The sequence below is a fragment of the Anser anser genome (assembly GCF_964211835.1).
Source record: "Anser anser genome assembly, chromosome: Z".
Lineage (NCBI taxonomy): Eukaryota > Metazoa > Chordata > Aves > Anseriformes > Anatidae > Anser > Anser anser.
In genome coordinates, this window is record NC_139723.1 from 57,904,957 (window position 1) to 57,921,734 (window position 16,778).

Here is a 16,778-nt window from a genome sequence, read left to right on the forward strand (position 1 = left end):
GCAAGAGCCTCAGTTCAAGTGGAAGATAGAGACAGCACACTGAGTTGGTGGTACAGAAATCAAGAAACCTTGCAAAAGGTGGTTGTCTGTCCCACTTTATCTCCAGCACCTCTACATTCCTGCCTTACAAGAAAGCTTCTTCCTTCTCCTCCCTTCTCCAGCAGAGAAGGATTTGATCACATTGCAGAGCCTCGGTGGATGGTGGTAAGGATCTTTATGGTGATAAGAATCTTTAAGCCAAGGATGGATTTCAATAATTTCTTCCTCTCTAAACATGGGTAATAGTTGTGAGACATCTCCATAGCCACTAATGCCAAGTATAAAACTGCACATCCCTCTCCTGTAGCTGACATTTGCAGCCCTTTTTCTTCTGATGGCAGAACAAATGAAACCTATGAAATCATATTTTAAACTGACAGAAAATGAGAAGCAGTAGGAGAAAAGGTATTTTTGAGAAAATCAGACCATCAGGGGTGATTCACAGGAGAAGGCTTAAAGGAATCTTTCAGTAGAACACTTGAGCAAGACTAAGCTAATACAGATCTCCAAATTAACTTATCATGGGATCACAGAACGGCTTGGGTCGGAAGGGACCTCAAAGATCATCTAGTTCCAACTGCCCTGCCATGGGCAGGGACACCACCCACTAGATCAGGTTGCTCAGGGCCTCATCTAACCTGGCCTTGAACACCTCCAGGGATGGGGCATCCACAGCCTCTCTGGGCAACCTGCTTTAGTGCCTCACCACCCTCTGAGTGAAAAATTTACTCATAACTTCTGAACCTTCTCACTGTTTTGTGCTGTGTCTAAAAAGTAACAGTGAAGTTGACTGTTCCTCAACAAACTTGAGATAGAGTGGCACATGGATGTGTATTCCCAATGAGAGAACAAAGAATGTTTAGAATATCAGCTGTTGACAAATGTATATCTGTCACAGAGCCAACTGGTCTTATGGAAAGAAATCACAGCAAGTAATACTTGTAGCAACACGCTCCTCCAGAAGAGCAAATCTAAACTCTGTGGTTCCAGCAACATCATGATCTGCCACTCTCAAGCAGAATGAACTGATTGGGAAGCAGGGGTATTTTTTTCATTCCACCTGGGATGCACAATGAGCCAAACTTGAAACGTTACTATGCATCTGCCTGTCCCTCAAACACATACAGAGCAGAAGAGAACTGAAGAAATGGTGCTGCAGAGACCACCAGCTCTCATGTGGGAATTTCAGAGGTGGACAGCGAACTGTTCAAATTTTTCCTGGACAGCCTACACAAACATCTGCTCAGAAGGAACAGTTTTGCATCTTCTTGGACAAGGAATTACCTGGCTTTCCCCAGAGCTTTTACAATGTGCAGCCTGACACAAATGAGTTTCAACAAGGTGTGCCAACTATTCACATAAATCTTTGAAAAGGGGTGTAAAATACACCAGTGTTTGCTAGCTGGTTTATTCTCCAGCCAAGCAGTCATACAGCCAGCACTAAGAGTTCCAATGGGGTACTCACTGGTGGTGTTCTTCACACCCAGCCAGCTTTCAGAGCAGCTCCTCACTTCCTCCTTTCTTGCCCCTGGGCTTCCACTCCCACCCCGCCCTTGTTTTTGTAACACGAGTCTGGAGGCTTTGGTACCACAGGGAAGGCTGAGAGGTCGAACGAAGCACAGGCTGAAGACACCTGGATGTTGAGAAGCACTGCAGGCATGGGCAACACAATTAGCTGATCCCCACCTGCTGATGCTAAATTAATACTGGTCTTTCTACAGCCTGATTCCTCAGCCATGTGCTTCATTTAGGTTTGAGAGAGGTTGCATGGTATCCAACACAGCAAACCCTCCCACACTCAGTGGTGTATGTTTCACCTATTCACTGAAGTGGCTGACAGAGTTAATTAAATACACTTGTGGTACCTCTCCTTCCCTGGGCTGCTTTACCTATCATTATGTATACGGCAGATTTATGAGAAAGTAGAGATAGGTACCTGCTGTTTAAGCAGTTCTTTTTTTGAGCCTTTGGAAAAAAATCTGAGACCTGCATTTTACCTCAAGCACTTGAGTACATTGTAACACTAGTGATTTTTTGGTTTTAGTAACAGTAAATAGTTTTTACAAACAGTAGGTATCACAGCAGGAGACAGTTCATTACAAATTATTTTGTGATTATTAACCATTTTCCCAGACTACCAATGTGATGAACCTAAAATTCTCTTTAATTTTCTTTCAGTCAACAGTACACGATGTGAATTTCTTACTGCCCAGATTCAGCTACCTAGTGCACAGGAACAGGAATTGGCACAGTGATGCCTGGTAAATTCCTAATTAAGACTTCTCTGGATGTTGCTCACAGCAGTTGGTAGAAGCCCAGTGACCACTGTAATCATACCAAACAAACAAAAAAAAAAGCTGTTATGGTTTAAGAACTGATGGGCAGCTAAGCTCCATCACGCTGCTCTCTCACTTCCCCTCCTCAGAAGGACATGGTGAGAAAACATGATGAGAAAAAAACTTGTGGGTTGAGATAAAGGGCAGTTTAATTAGAATTACAGAATCACAGAATGGTTTGGGTTGGAAGGGACCTTAAAGATCATCTAATTCCAACCTCCTTGGCATGGGCAGGGACACCTTCCACTAGACCAGCTTGCTCAAAGCTCCATATTTGGGGCTAATTAAAGGAAGAATAAAAAAGCCAAGGTCATGCAGGAACAAAAGGAAAACAAATATTCTCTACTTTCATCAGCAAGCAATGTTCAGCCACTTCCTGGAAGGCTGGGCCTCAATACTGATAGCTGTTGCTTGGGAAGACAAACACTTTCATAATGAGTCCCCCTTTTTCCACTCTAGCTTTCATTGCTGAGCACGACATCATATGGTATGCAATACCCCTTTGGCCAGTTGAGATCAGCTATCCTGGCTGTGTCCTCTTCCCCCCTCTTGCCCAGCCCCAGCATAGCGGCCTTTGATGGGGCTGGAAAGCCAGCCTCAGTGCTGTGCCAGCACTGCTTGGCAAGAGCCAAAACATTGGTGTGAGATCAGGGCTGCTCTGGCTACAGGTGCAGAGAACAGCACTGAATGGGCTGCTGTGGGGAAACTTAACTCCATCTCAGTCAGACCCAGTACAGCGAGCTTTTGAAAAAAAACTCTAATAGACTGATACTGTGATTGCAAGCATTTCCTTCGTTGAGACTGAAGCTATTCTCTACTAGAACAGAGAGCTCAAGAGAAATTAACTAGTGCTTGTGGCCATGCCATTTTCAAATATGTGAACTTACAACAAAGATAACAAATGTGGGCCATAGTTTTTGAAAAGACACATAAAAAGCTGTTTTGTTGCCCATATTCTGCACTACAGCTATTGCCTAACAGCCTGCTTTTCATCCATTTCCAATGAGGTCTCAGGACATTCATATTCCTTGTTTAAAAAGCTAAACTCCTATATGTTTGCTTCCTCCCACGTAAGGCCCTTCTCTCTTCTTTAATACCTCTTGATCTCTACAGTCCAAGGTGTTGCTTTTAATCCTAAAACGAAGGAGTATGAGTAAATATTTCTAGAAAACCTACACTCCATGATAACAATAACTAACAATGAAAGAAATGCTCAGTTCTTCACGCTCACTGTTCCTGGAACAGTTCTTCTTTAGCCTATCACTTCCATTAGTTTTAGCTATTTAAAGCATTAATTCTTTGTTTTCCTTGTGGACTGCTATATATCAACCATTCTAGACCATCTAGAAAACTAACTACGGTATTGAAATATTTTGAGAAAGTTTAGATACAGCAATTGAAGCTCTTTTACATCTTTATGAAAATACATTTATAGCATTTTTGAAACAGTTTTGACTCTTTCCCCTGTTTACACTCAATGCAATGAGTCATCTTTGGCTTTCCATAGCATTCTGGTCTTAATACACTTTTTGCTTACTGGCAGACATGAAGACAGCGTGTTTCAGAATCACCTGTAAGACCAAAAGTAGAGAGGTCTTTCCTCACAGCCTCAATGTTTTGCACATTGTGTGATTTCAAACTAGTTTTGCTTTGCAACTGATCACCAAACAATTCTGTTACTTGTATTTGTTCTGCACCCAAACAACAATAGGAGTACATGATTTTCAGAGTTAATTCTCTCTCAGTACAATTTTTCCAAGCCATTCACTTGCCCATTTGTTTCAGGAAAAGTAATTAGCAACAGACCAAAGGCACAACTAGCTCTTCTTCCAACAGTGGCCAAGAATAAATCCCCACAAACATGCACGTGAACAGGACAAGCCTGCAACAATCCTTTACCAACATAGTTGCACAGGGATTTGAGATTCACCAGCTTCTTAAGCCCAGAAGAATACAAAATCATCTTTATGATCATTATAAACAACACCGGAAAAGAGGTAGAACAAACAATTGTTTATCAGGTTCTTTATAACTACTGAAGTTCTTGTTAACACCACACTCAAGACTTCCTCACATTCCTGTAGGTTCAGGATTAAGCTGTGATTAAGACAGAAGGGTATTTAATCATTTGCAGGAATTGCCTTCATACATCCTACTCATTTCTTTCTTTCCTGACTTTAGAAGAGTCAGATTTTCTACAGTAAATGTGTTTTATTTGAGCATTAAGATCATTATTTTCCCCCTATATTTTACTTCATATCTACATGATCTTATACATTACATTTTCCACCAGTATCATTGTTAGTAATAGAAGAAGAAATAATACAATATTGTTTAATATGTTACATTTGCGATGTACTGTTCCGAGGCTGCGCTTGGAAGATACAAAATATATGTGCAAGGGTAACATGAGAATGCACCAATTCATGATGAGGAGTAAGGAGGATTAAAAGAATGCTCAATTTGCAAGACATCTAGATAACTGGGGCTTCTTGGACCCTGGGAACTGGATCAAACCAACCTTGCAGTTTGGACTGAGACCAAAGGCTCAGAGAGCATGCATGAGAAGGAAAGGTTAAAAAGTTCAGCTCTGATGAAGACATCTTACTTCATCCCGACGACCACCCAGACGACCACCAGAGAGTAGTACGCAAGCGCAGAAGGACTGATAAGATAATTAGCATACGAAGCAAGGCTAGGCAGAGTTAGGAAATGAATATGCATAGATGAGTTGTGAAACCTAATGCATATGTAATATCTTAGGAAATAAAAGAGAACTAAGAGAACAAATCAGATGAAGTTAGATTTGGGCAGGCATGCCCCTAACTTCCAGCGCCTAATAAAGCACCTTCATATAATCACTTTGTGGATTATGTGTCTTCATGAACGCTAACATCATCAGTATCATTCTTATGTCACTGCCAAAAGCCTATAGCAATGTTCTGATAATCTAAAAAAAAAAAAAGCCCACATTCCCACATTTCATTTTCTTTAGTCAGTTTTGAGTGAAAAGTGACTGACCTGATGAAAATTTCTACTGTTATGCTATTATTATATATATTTTTGGTTATACGATACAATTTTTTTAAAAGAAGAAAAAATTCATTTTATTTTTTGAAAAAAAATCTTTTGAAGTGAAATAAGATATATTTTTACACAGATGGATTAAATTAGCCTGAACTGTCTGATCAATCTGTGACTATAGTGAACATTAAAGAATGTTCCCAATTCCAAGCATTTTTTTAATGCAAAATTATTAATATAAAACGTTTCCAACTTAAAAGCCCAACAGATTATGAATTTGGTTTGTGTTACCTGTATGGAGAAGAGATTTTTATGCTGCTGTACAATGCTCTATGCCCTGCTCTTAGCATCTATAATACTCATCACATCTTTCCAATCCTCAGCTTCCAATCATTTCAATTCCTTATTGTAATATCTGCGCCCATAAGCAAACAGCTCTCTATAGTTCTCTTCACAGCCCATATACTTTCCACTTCTGACCCTTAGTCAGCTTTTTTACCACATCTCTCCTCTACAATCAGACAATCAGACAGTTCTACCCATCAGACATTCCGAACTTCACTCCATCAGCTCTTGCCAATTCTCATTTGATCTTCTTTCTGATCTGTTGTTAGTCTAGTCATGCACTGGACACTTGCTATTATAGGAACAGTCCCTAATATAAGACAGACATAAAACTATTATAAAAAATATTATACCCAAAGGACATTATTAGTGTGTCCAAAGGAGAGCAAGGGCTACAAAGATGGTGACGGGTCTAGAGGGCAAGATGTATGTGGGGAGGCTGAGGCCCCTTGGTTTGCTCAGCCCAGAGCAGAGCAGGCTGAGGGGAGGCCTCATGGCGGCCTGCAGCTCCCTCACGAGGGGAGCGGAGGGGCAGGCGCTGAGCTCTGCTCTCTGGGGACAGCGACAGGGCCCGAGGGAACGGCATGGAGCTGGGACAGGGGAGGGTCAGGCTGGGTGTGAGGGAAAGGTTCTGCACCCAGGGGGTGGTCGGGCACTGGGACAGGCTCCCCAGGGCTGTGGTCACAGCACTGAGCCTGCCGGAGTTCATGAAGTGTTTGGACAATGCTCTCAGGCACATGGTCTGATTTTTGCTGGTCCTGTGCAGAGCCAGGAGTTGGACTCAATGATCCTTGTGGGTCCCTTCGACTCTCTTTCTCTGCTTACCCCTTTACTTGTCCCTTTTTCATTACACACAACCCTCCCACATTAGCCCTCTCACTCTCACCTCACTTCAGCATCTCAACTAACTTCTGTTTCCACTCTTAAACTAAGGACCTTAACAGTATTATAGTTTTCTACTAATCTTGATCTTATTTTATTTAGTTTCATATAATTATAACTTTGTTTCAGTTCTAACTTCTAAGGCAGATGATGATGGCCTTTCTGAGGCCAATAATACAAGTTTAAGCACTACTCGATTTCAAAAATGTACCTGTTTTTCTGCTCACAAAAAACGATGACATGGAAAAATAAGAGCTAACATATTCTTACTGGGATATTTCTAATCTGCAAAGTAGATTCAACTTTTTTATCCATTTTCCTGATATAAAAGAACTACACATAGCAACACTCCAGTCAAACACATATCTATCTATATGGGTTCAGCAGGCTTTTGCAAGGATTTCTTTAGTTTCCACTATATTCCACTTCAAGAAAAGTTTTAGAGACTGCTATGCATTCTAACTAGAGCCTCAAAGTAATTAACTGGTTATTCAAACATTTTCTTTTGTGTAAGAAAATACATTGTTTCCATATAGGAGCAAAAACGAAAGTTGCAACTATTATGCATGAAGATGCCAAAGGTCAATATCATGTCAATTAATAACAAGAAATCAGAGTTTGAAAAGGACCTCTGGTGGTCATTTGGTCCAATACCCCAGCTTAAAGTAGGGTAAAACTGTGTCAGGCTCAAAAACCTGTCTAGTGAAGTTTTTAATATCTTCAAAGATGGATATTTCACAACCACTCTGAACAAATTGTTTCAACATTTGACCACCCTCACGCTGAAACAAAATAAATAATAATACCTCACAAAAGCATCTTGTGTCTCTCATCCAGTCACCAAATATACTCCAGTTGTATCTTCTTTATACAGTCTCCCATTAGGTAGCTGAAGACAGCAAACAGATGTCTACTCAGACTTCTCCAAACTGAACACACACAGTTCTCTTGGCCTCATGGGCTCCACCCTGAAAATCTTTGGTGGCCCTTTGCTGGACTCATTCCAGCACGTCAATGTCTGCCTAGTACTAAGAAGGTCTGAACTGAAATAGCATAATCAGACAAAACGACTGTCTTTCTCACATTAAAAACGAAAAATTCATTTCAAATCCAACCTTAATGATTCTATGAAATAAAAAACAGTTCATTTCAAAAGAAATACATTTTAATGATACAAATGCAAAGTTAGATATGCAAGAATAATGCAGGCTACACATAAAAAACAATCCGGTGTCCTGAAAAGTAGTAGTTATGATAACTGAAAAGACATAGTGAGAATGAATTAAATAAAAAATTTCCAGTATAATTCAGCAGAAAGCATAAAAATGTGTACGTGCGTGTGTGTGTATATATATATATATATATAAAGCAAAATAGACATAAAGAGGCATTAAGGGAGGAGATAATTTTATCTTTACACACCACGTGGCTGAAATCAGAAACTAGATTACAGCTCTATAGTCCCACAAGGAGTGACACTTATTTAACATTATTCTAGTTTGAAGGCTATGTAGGCAATAAGTCATAAATATTAAAATGCTTAACATTTGCAAAAAATTCAAGGACTACTCAAAAGAAAAAAAAAAGGTCATTTATAGGAATTCTGGAACCACTGAGGTTGTAGGCATTTCACACAACCACTGAACTTCCCAGAACAGCTTCTGATTTGCAGAATTCTGTGAAACAATTACAGGGCCTGCACAAGAAAGGAACAGTAACACAAAATTCTACTCTTAAGTAGGAATGGTGCTATGCAAGGAAAGCAGACACAAAGTGGCTGGATCAGTTTTAAACTTTCTTTGGACTAACACAATTGAATAATGTTTTCTCATGCAGTGCAGACCAAAATTCACAGTGAGATTATCCCACCCCTCAAACTTGAAGGAAGTTTCATAGTACTTTGCAATACACTTTGATAAACTACATGAGAAACTTATTATTTTACACACTCTAACATAATGACCAGCAAAGTTAATTGGGGGGGGGGGGGGGGGGGCGGAGTTAAAGCAGAGACAGAGACTAATTCCTGAATATGCATGGTAGCTTTTGGGATTCTAGATAAGGTTTCTTACATAAAAAGGATTCAAAACCACTCTTCCTGCATTTTTGATACCTGGAATAGGTCTTAGGATGGTTACAGCCAGTACGCTCCATCTGACAATAAAATGAAAATGATTCTTCTCTGAAATTATTTAGTGAGAAAGCGATGTTCCTAATTGTGAAGTGTTTGGGGATTAAAGGACTTTCATCACTTCACAATGGCAAGAATATATTTGTCTATCTCTGCATATTTTGTCTGCCAACAAATACAAGCAAGGCCTACAACATTTTCAGTTTCTGCTGTCCACTTAGAATCAAAAAAGAATACTTGAATCATAGAATCATCTAGGTTGGAAAAGATCCTTGAGATCATTAAGTCCAGCTAACATTACCAAGCCCACCACTAAACTGTGTCCAAAGCTCCACATCCATGCGTATCTTAAATACTTCCAGGGATGGGGACTCCATTACTTCCCTGGGCAGCCTGTTCCAACGCCTTACCAGGCTTTCAGTGAAGAAATTCTTCCTGATATCTAGTCTAAACTACTGCTGGTGCAACTTGAGGCCATTGGCTCATGTCCTATCACTTATCACCTGAGAAAAGAGGCTAACATCCTTCTCACTGCAATCTCCTTTCAGGTAGCTTTACAGACCAATGAGGTCTGCCCTCAGCCTCCTTTTCTCCAGACTAAACAACCCCAGTTCCCTCAGCCTCTCCTTGTAAGTCTTATTTTCTAGTCGCTTCACCAGATTTTTTGCTCTTTGCTGCTTATGTTTAAGCAACTCAATAACCTTCCTGTAGAAAGGGGCCCAAATCTAAACAGAGTACTTGAGGAACATAGCACTGGTAAGACCATACAAGGGGACAATCACCTCCCTCGTCCTGCTGGCCACACTATTTCTGATGCAGGCCAGGATGCCACTGGACTTCTTGGCCACCTGGGCACACTGCTGCTGTTCAGCTGGCTGTTGACCAGCACCCCCAGGTCTTCTTCCACTGGGCTACCTTCCAGACACTCTTCCCCCAGCCTGTACCCATCTCACATGGTTGTTATGACCCACGTGGAGCACACATGTTGCATGCCGTAAAATCAGATGTGGCTCATCACTCCAGCCTATCCAGGTCCCCCTGCAGAGTCCTCCTACCCTCAAGCAGATCAACAGTAACACCTAACTTGGTGTTGTCTGTAAACTTACTGAGGGTGCACTCCATCCCCTCAAAAATCATTAATGAAAATGTTAAGCAAAACTGTCCCCAAAACTGAGCCCTGGGAAATACCATGTGACCAACAGGATTTAGCTCCATTCAGTCCTTTGGGCCCAGCCATCCACTCAGTTGTTTGTTTTTTTTCCCCAGCAAACAGTACATCTGTCAAAGCCACGAGCAGCCAGTTTCTAAGCCAGAAGTGGCTGTGGAAAACAGTATTGAATACTTTGCTAAAGTCCAAGTAAGCAACACCCACAGCCTTTCCTTTGTCCACTAAGCATCTGATCTTGTCATAGAAGGAGATTAGGCTCGTCAGGGAGGACTTGCCTTTCATAAACCAAGGCTGACTGGGTCTGATCACCTTGTTGTCCTGTATGCAGCATGTGATGACAATCAAGACGACGTGCTCCATAACCTTCCCTGGCACCAAGGTCAGATGGACAGGCATGTAATTCCCAGGTCCTCCCTCCTGCCCTTCTTGTAGAACAGAATGATGTTCACCAAACTCCAGTCAACTGGGACTTCCCCTTTTAGCCAGGACTCTTGGTAAACTATTGAAAGTGGCTTGGTGAGCACTTCTGCCAGCTCCTTCAGCACCCCTGGGTGGATCCCATCCAGCTTCACGGATTTGAAGATGCTCAGTTGGTGTAGTAGGCACTAACCACTTCCCTTTGGATTTTAAGGGCTTCATTCTGTTTCCTGTCTCTGTCTTCCAGCTCAGTAGGATGGATACCCACAGAACAACTGATCTTACCAATAAAGACTGAGGCAAAGAAGGCATTAAGTACCTCAGACTTTTCCCCGTCTCTTGTCATTATGTTTCCCCCCATATCCTATATATGGTGGAGTCCTATATATAATGGTCTCCTTTGTCCTCCTTATTTAAACATTTTTATAGTCTTACACTGTAATAGCCAAGCTAAGACCTAGCTGGGCTTTGGACCTTCCGATTTTTTCACTGCATAACTTCACAACATCTTTGTAGTCCTCCTCAGTTGTGTGCTCCTTCTTCCAAAGGTCATAAACTCTCCTCTTCGTCCTGAGTTCCAGAGGCTCTCTGTTCAGCCAGGCCAATCTTCTTCCCCACTGGCTTATCTTTAGGCACATAGGGGCAGTGCTTCCTACTTTCCTACCCCTAGCCCTCCGTCATCATTGGAGGATTCAAGTCAAGTGGAACAGTGAGTTTTCCCTCACCTCTTCTCAGCATTTCATTTGCATTGTAAAAAAGATTTGGGATAAGGAAGCTGTTAGACATACACCAAGAACCTAAGGGCATTAATAACAAACAGCAGGAGTTTGAAGAACAAAGAAATGTTCTTCAAAGTAACAGACCAAGGCATACTAAATGTTTCCATGCCTCAAAAAAAGCTATCTTGTATCTAGTATAACTTTTTAATTTCCTCAGCAATAACTCAGAAATCAACCTTATTAAAAAAAAACAACAACAAAAAAACACTCCTGCTACATAAAATCTGCTTAGATTTATTCAGCTGCCAGTTGAGTCACAAATATTACTCAAACATTTTTTTCATCATGTCTGCATAGCTCAAAATGAAAATGGAAAAGCATTCAAATTAATTTGGTTGATTTCATAAGGCTTTGACTAAAAGCCAAAATAGCAAAAAATATTTGAATCCTGACAGGAAAAAAAAAAAGATAGATATCAAATGAAACAAGCTGTAGCTCAGTCAGATTAGGCAGTCTAACATGATTGATTGCTATGCAAAAAGGAAATCTATCTAATGCATTTTGCAATTTGAGTCTCAGGTGTTGGATATTTTAAACTAGGTAAACATCAGAAATTAGGTTTCTAATGATAATATTGAAACTTTTGAATACCTGTAGCTTTAATATATGCAAGAGGTACAGTCAGGCTAGAGATCCTCTTTAATGGCACCCAAAATCTATCTGCTTCAAGAGCTTTAACCACATAGGCATTTATAATGGTTTTGCTCTCAACATACTGTATGCATCTTATTTTATACTGTATGTAATCAAAATAATCAGTACTTTGAAGACAGCCACCTATATCTATCTCCAGAACAGTATTTCCTTGAATTCCTTCAACAACTGTAACCATATTGTATAATTGGGTGAAAGACTTTGTCAACCTAATGCCTGCCACTTGTTACTGCAGCAGCTCTTCTAGATCTAGATTGCTCTTATTAGCAATTCCACTCCATAAGCAAACAAAAACAATAAACACGTGTGCTGTTTTTCTCCTTTATACTCTGTTTTTGTGTGTTTTGCATAACTGACATTTCTCATAGGACACTTTTGTCACATCATTAATATGAGAGTTAGAGCTAGACAATCAAAGGCTTCAGGTGTCAGTGCCCTGATCCAGGTGAACAGACAACATGCTTAATGAAATAAGTATATTTTCATCTATGGCCAAAACAGTCGAAGTGCCGTCACATCTTTTTCCTTTCACAAATTCAAAGTTGTCCCACACAAAGTCCAACCATCCTCCTGGGGCTGCAGTTACTTTCAAATCAGTCCTTTCTATACTCAACTGCTGAGGAACCCCTTTACGTGCAAGTAATTAATTTTCTGAGTTTTCCAATGCAGTAGCATGACACGAATCACAGAATCGTTGAGGTTACAAGGGACCTTTGGAGATCATCTGGCCCAAGCTCACTGCCAAGCAGAGTCACCTGCACCCACGTTGCACAGGATGGCATACAGGCAGGTTTCAAATATCTCCAGAGAAGGAGACTTCAGAACCTCTCTGGGCAACCTGTTACTGTGCTCCGTCACCCTCACAGTAAAGAATTTTTTTCCTCATGTTCAGACAGAGCATCCTGTGTTTCATTTTGTGCCCATTGCCTCTTGTCCTATCACAGGGGACCACTAAGAAGTATCTGGCCCCATCCTCTTGACGTCCTCCCTTCAGACATTTATACTCGTTGACAAGATTTTCCTGAGTGTTCTCTTCTCTAGGCTAAACAGGGCCAGCTGTCTTGGCCTTTCCTCATATGAGAGATGCTCCAGTCTCCTGGTCATCTTTGTAGAACTCTGCAGGACTCTCTCTAGTAGCTCCAAGTCTCTCATGTACTGGGGAGCCCAGAACTGGACACAGCACTCCAGGTGAGGCCTCACCAGGGCAGAGTAGAGGAGCAGGATCACCTCCCTTGACCTGCTGGCAACACTCTTCCTAATGCACCCCAAGATCCCATTGGCCTTCTTGGACACAAGGGCACATTGCTGGCTCATGGTCAGCCTGCTGTCCACCAGGACGCCCAGGTCCCTCTCTGCAGACCTGCTCTCCAGCAGGTCAGCCCCCAGCCTGTACTAGTGCTTGGGGTTACTTCTCCCTAGGTGCAGGACCCTGCACTTGCCCTTGTTGAACTTCATGAGGTTCCCCTCCGCTCAACCCTCCAGCCTGTTCAGGTCTCTCTGGTATATCAGCCACTCCTCCCAGTTTTGCGGTAAGTGACTATTTCTCCCTCTACCACCAAACAAATACATTGCCTGCAGATACATTGCCTATACTGGGCTTGCAAAGCCTCACAATACTCTTCAAGTTGAGACTCCAGTCCAGCAGTACTGTAATTACATTGGCAGCTAGATCCCTTTCAACCTTTTCCTCTGATTTTATATTCTTCCCTTCTCTTCTGTACAACATAATTCACTTCCCACCCCAAAAAGCAGAATGAAAAGAGAGCAGACATAGAAAGAAAAGAACATACACCCCGTCTTCTGTCCCGTCCTCTTTCACCTGTCCCTGCTCTATTCTGTAATGTTCTCCACTTTAAATGTCCTTTCTGTTATTTATTTTGGGCAGTCTCCATTTCCCCTCTCCTTTCCACTCCCTTTTTAACATCAGGATTCCTCAGAGGAATCCATTTTCATCTTTGAAAGTTTGTTTTATTCCTTCTGTAGAAGACCAAAAAAAAGCCAGTTTTCCCTAGTATTTCATTTTGTTGTCACTCAAGAACAAGAAGTTGCTTTTGGAGTTGATAATCTGCAATGTCTTCTTGTATAACAGTTGTCAAGTCAGTAATTAGAAATAATCCATTAGAAGCATAAATTATTGATCAGACTATTTATGTGTGACCACAGAACTTCAGAAGATTATCTGCAGACAGTATCCAGTCAGACTGACTTCTACATAAATTTCTATGTTGTTTCCCCATAAAACCCTAGAAATACTAATATGAAAGGGTTCCAGTAAATTAATGTTACCATTAAAGATAGTGTTGCCAGATTCTTCTTGCTGCTGTACTGCAAATCATTTCAAATCAAACCATGATCTAGTTTAGATTAGTGTTACTTTTATTCACTACACCAATATTAGTGAGTTATGGAAACACAAAAAAGTGATTTTTTTTTCAATCTGCTACTTTCCATGTGAAAAGAACAGATTGCAGATCTCAAATGATGCGTTACTGTTACTGAGTCTAGATATCATGCATTTGTTCCAAAGAAACAGGCTAATTATTGTAGTAATCTTGACAGTAAACAAGATGACTGGAGTTCTTTACTCAGCCATGATTTCCACATTGCAAATGCAAAAATGAAAAGATAGACAAATGAACAAACTGACACTCCCACACAGACTGTGTAATCTACAGTTGACCTGCCATTTCTTTCACTGCCTGTAGACACCATTTAACACTTTAAATATGGCTGTAATCATATAATGAGATTTGCTAAAGCCGGGCTTTGTGTGAACTAGTCCAACTGGTATCTTGATGATCTACTTGCTAAACACGAAGAATACTTTTCAGATATTTTGAAACTAGCAGAAGCAGTAACATTAGTAATAACATTTTCAATGCTTTGTTCAGATTTTGAAAGCATGTCAAACTTTCTAACATCTAATCTGATGCAGATTACACCCATGTTCCATAAACCAGAGATACGTTATAGTTTTAAATATGGAGTAAAAATATTTATATTCATGCATGCAATGGCACTACACTAGAGATTCCCTCTCATAAATATCCAAAATGCATAGTATTTTGCTGTAAACATTGCATGCGTAATTATGTATTTCTGAGTATAGGGTTGCTTAAGTAACTTTAAAAGTTTTACTGTTCTTTAGCAATTCATAACCCACCATTCATGTGATGTGATATTTATGCCTCCAAAAGGACCTCACCCATTACAAAGATAAAAGCAAAATATAAGTATGTAGGAACAAACAGGAAAGGAGAGATCACAAATAACGATTGCAAAAACTAAACCTGTACAAAATCTGTGACAGTAAAACAGAGATGTGAGAAAACAAAAAGGTTTGTTAAACTACTACTTTATTCCATCCCACAATCTAAATAAGGAAAGGACTGTAATCTGAAATGTGTCTGCTCATTTCATGGTTAAGAAAATAAAAAGCTACTGGTGGAAAAGAAGCAAGGGATGCGTGCATGCATGCTAGAAACTGCATTTGCTGAAAGATTTAATTCTAGTTCTTTTTAGAGATAGCTTTACCTTAAACTATGAATTTTTAATGCTCACAAATGGTCAGTGTCTTGCCCTCAACCATCATGAATCAAAAGCGCAAGTGACACTCATAATGAACAGCAGCCCCCCAAACACTACCAGTATCAATCTTTTTCCAGATCAACTGTCTCTACTGAAGTCACAAAAGAAAATTTCCAAATTCTTACCACAACAAAACTCCTATATTCTCCATTATCAGCCCTGCTGAAATTTGAAATTACACGGTACTTTTCCAACTGCTATAATAACCTCTAGAATAATTAAACTTGTACACAAAACCTTAAGATTAAAGACACACACAAGGACTTGCCCTGTCTGCATTTCCAGTACAAAACCACTCATCCACCCACACTTTCTTGTACCCATTTCTCATGTTTTTCTTATACATAATACATTTTGACTTTGCCTTCCATCATCCCCTCCATTTCACACTAAACATAAATTCTCTTCCAGTCTACTGCCAAGCCACCTGCCAGTCTTGCTTCCTTCCAGAAAAATATTGATTCTTCTCATCATCACTTTAAATTCTAATCACAATACCACACCCTTCCCTACTGAGACTAACAGTGTCAAGTCTCCTCACAATCTATTTTTCACAGTTTTTTTCTTCTACTAACAAATCAAAGTTAACTCCCTCCAAAACCATCAAGAGTTCTCCTCCAATTGAAAATCAATTTTCCAACTACCTAGACAGTTTCAATATAGCTATAAGCTGGGCTAAACAGTATCTGGCACACAGCTTCTGATCTTAGCGTTTCTTTTATGCAACTGTTCTTTTGGGTTATTTTTTTCCTATTTTCCCATTCAAATGCACTCACAATTGACTGGTGAGTTGGACCGAGGAGAAGTATTCTGTCTCAAATGGTAGATGCCAGAAGTCTGAAGATGATGGATCCAAAAGGACAAAAGGTGGTATCAGCAAGGTAAACAGAAAGTCTAAATGCTTGGCCCTGAAGTTTGGTTCCAAGTAGGTCAGACTACTATTGAGATCAGGAAGGTGTCTTAAAAACTTCTTGACTCCAGGATCAACTCAGCAGCTAACGGCTCTTTTATTAATGGGAGGAGAAGAAGGAACAAGAACACAACAAAGCAACCCACAGTAGGAAAGAAGCCACTGAATACAACAGGAAAAAAAAAGTTCTGAAAAAGAAGAGTACAGATGCAGTAAAAGGCAAAAGGCAGGGAGATATCTGGAGGGATAAAAGGATAAAGCTGTTTACATACTTGCTCCCTCCTTGCTTTAAACCATTTTGTTTCCAGAATCCTACTGAGTTCCCGCTTCTGCCTGTAAACTCACCTGCTGCTTCACTACCGCAAGGAAAGACAGCAGCAGTATTTTTACTGTTGTGGGAAAGAAGGACAATTCCTTTTTACATATCACAGGAAACATATCCACTTAGAATAAGAAAAGAGATGTTATGTCCTCCCCACAGTGTCTTTGACTGATTTTTTTTTTA

The 16,778-nt window shown here is 40.4% G+C and overlaps 1 protein-coding gene across 4 annotated transcripts in view; it reads right to left on the reverse strand.

The window, feature by feature from the left end:
- JAK2 (Janus kinase 2) overlaps nucleotides 1–16,778 on the reverse strand; it is a 93,024-nt gene that overhangs the window by 64,491 nt on the left and 11,755 nt on the right. Inside the window, exon 1 of one of the 4 annotated variants that reach the window (XM_083819244.1) lies at nucleotides 7,433–7,783. The exons of the other annotated variants lie outside the window; for them this stretch is intronic. The gene's annotated coding sequence lies outside the window, so the exon portion shown is untranslated. Of the gene's footprint in view, nucleotides 1–7,432; nucleotides 7,784–16,778 lie in introns of those variants that run through there. 4 annotated transcript variants of the gene reach the window in all.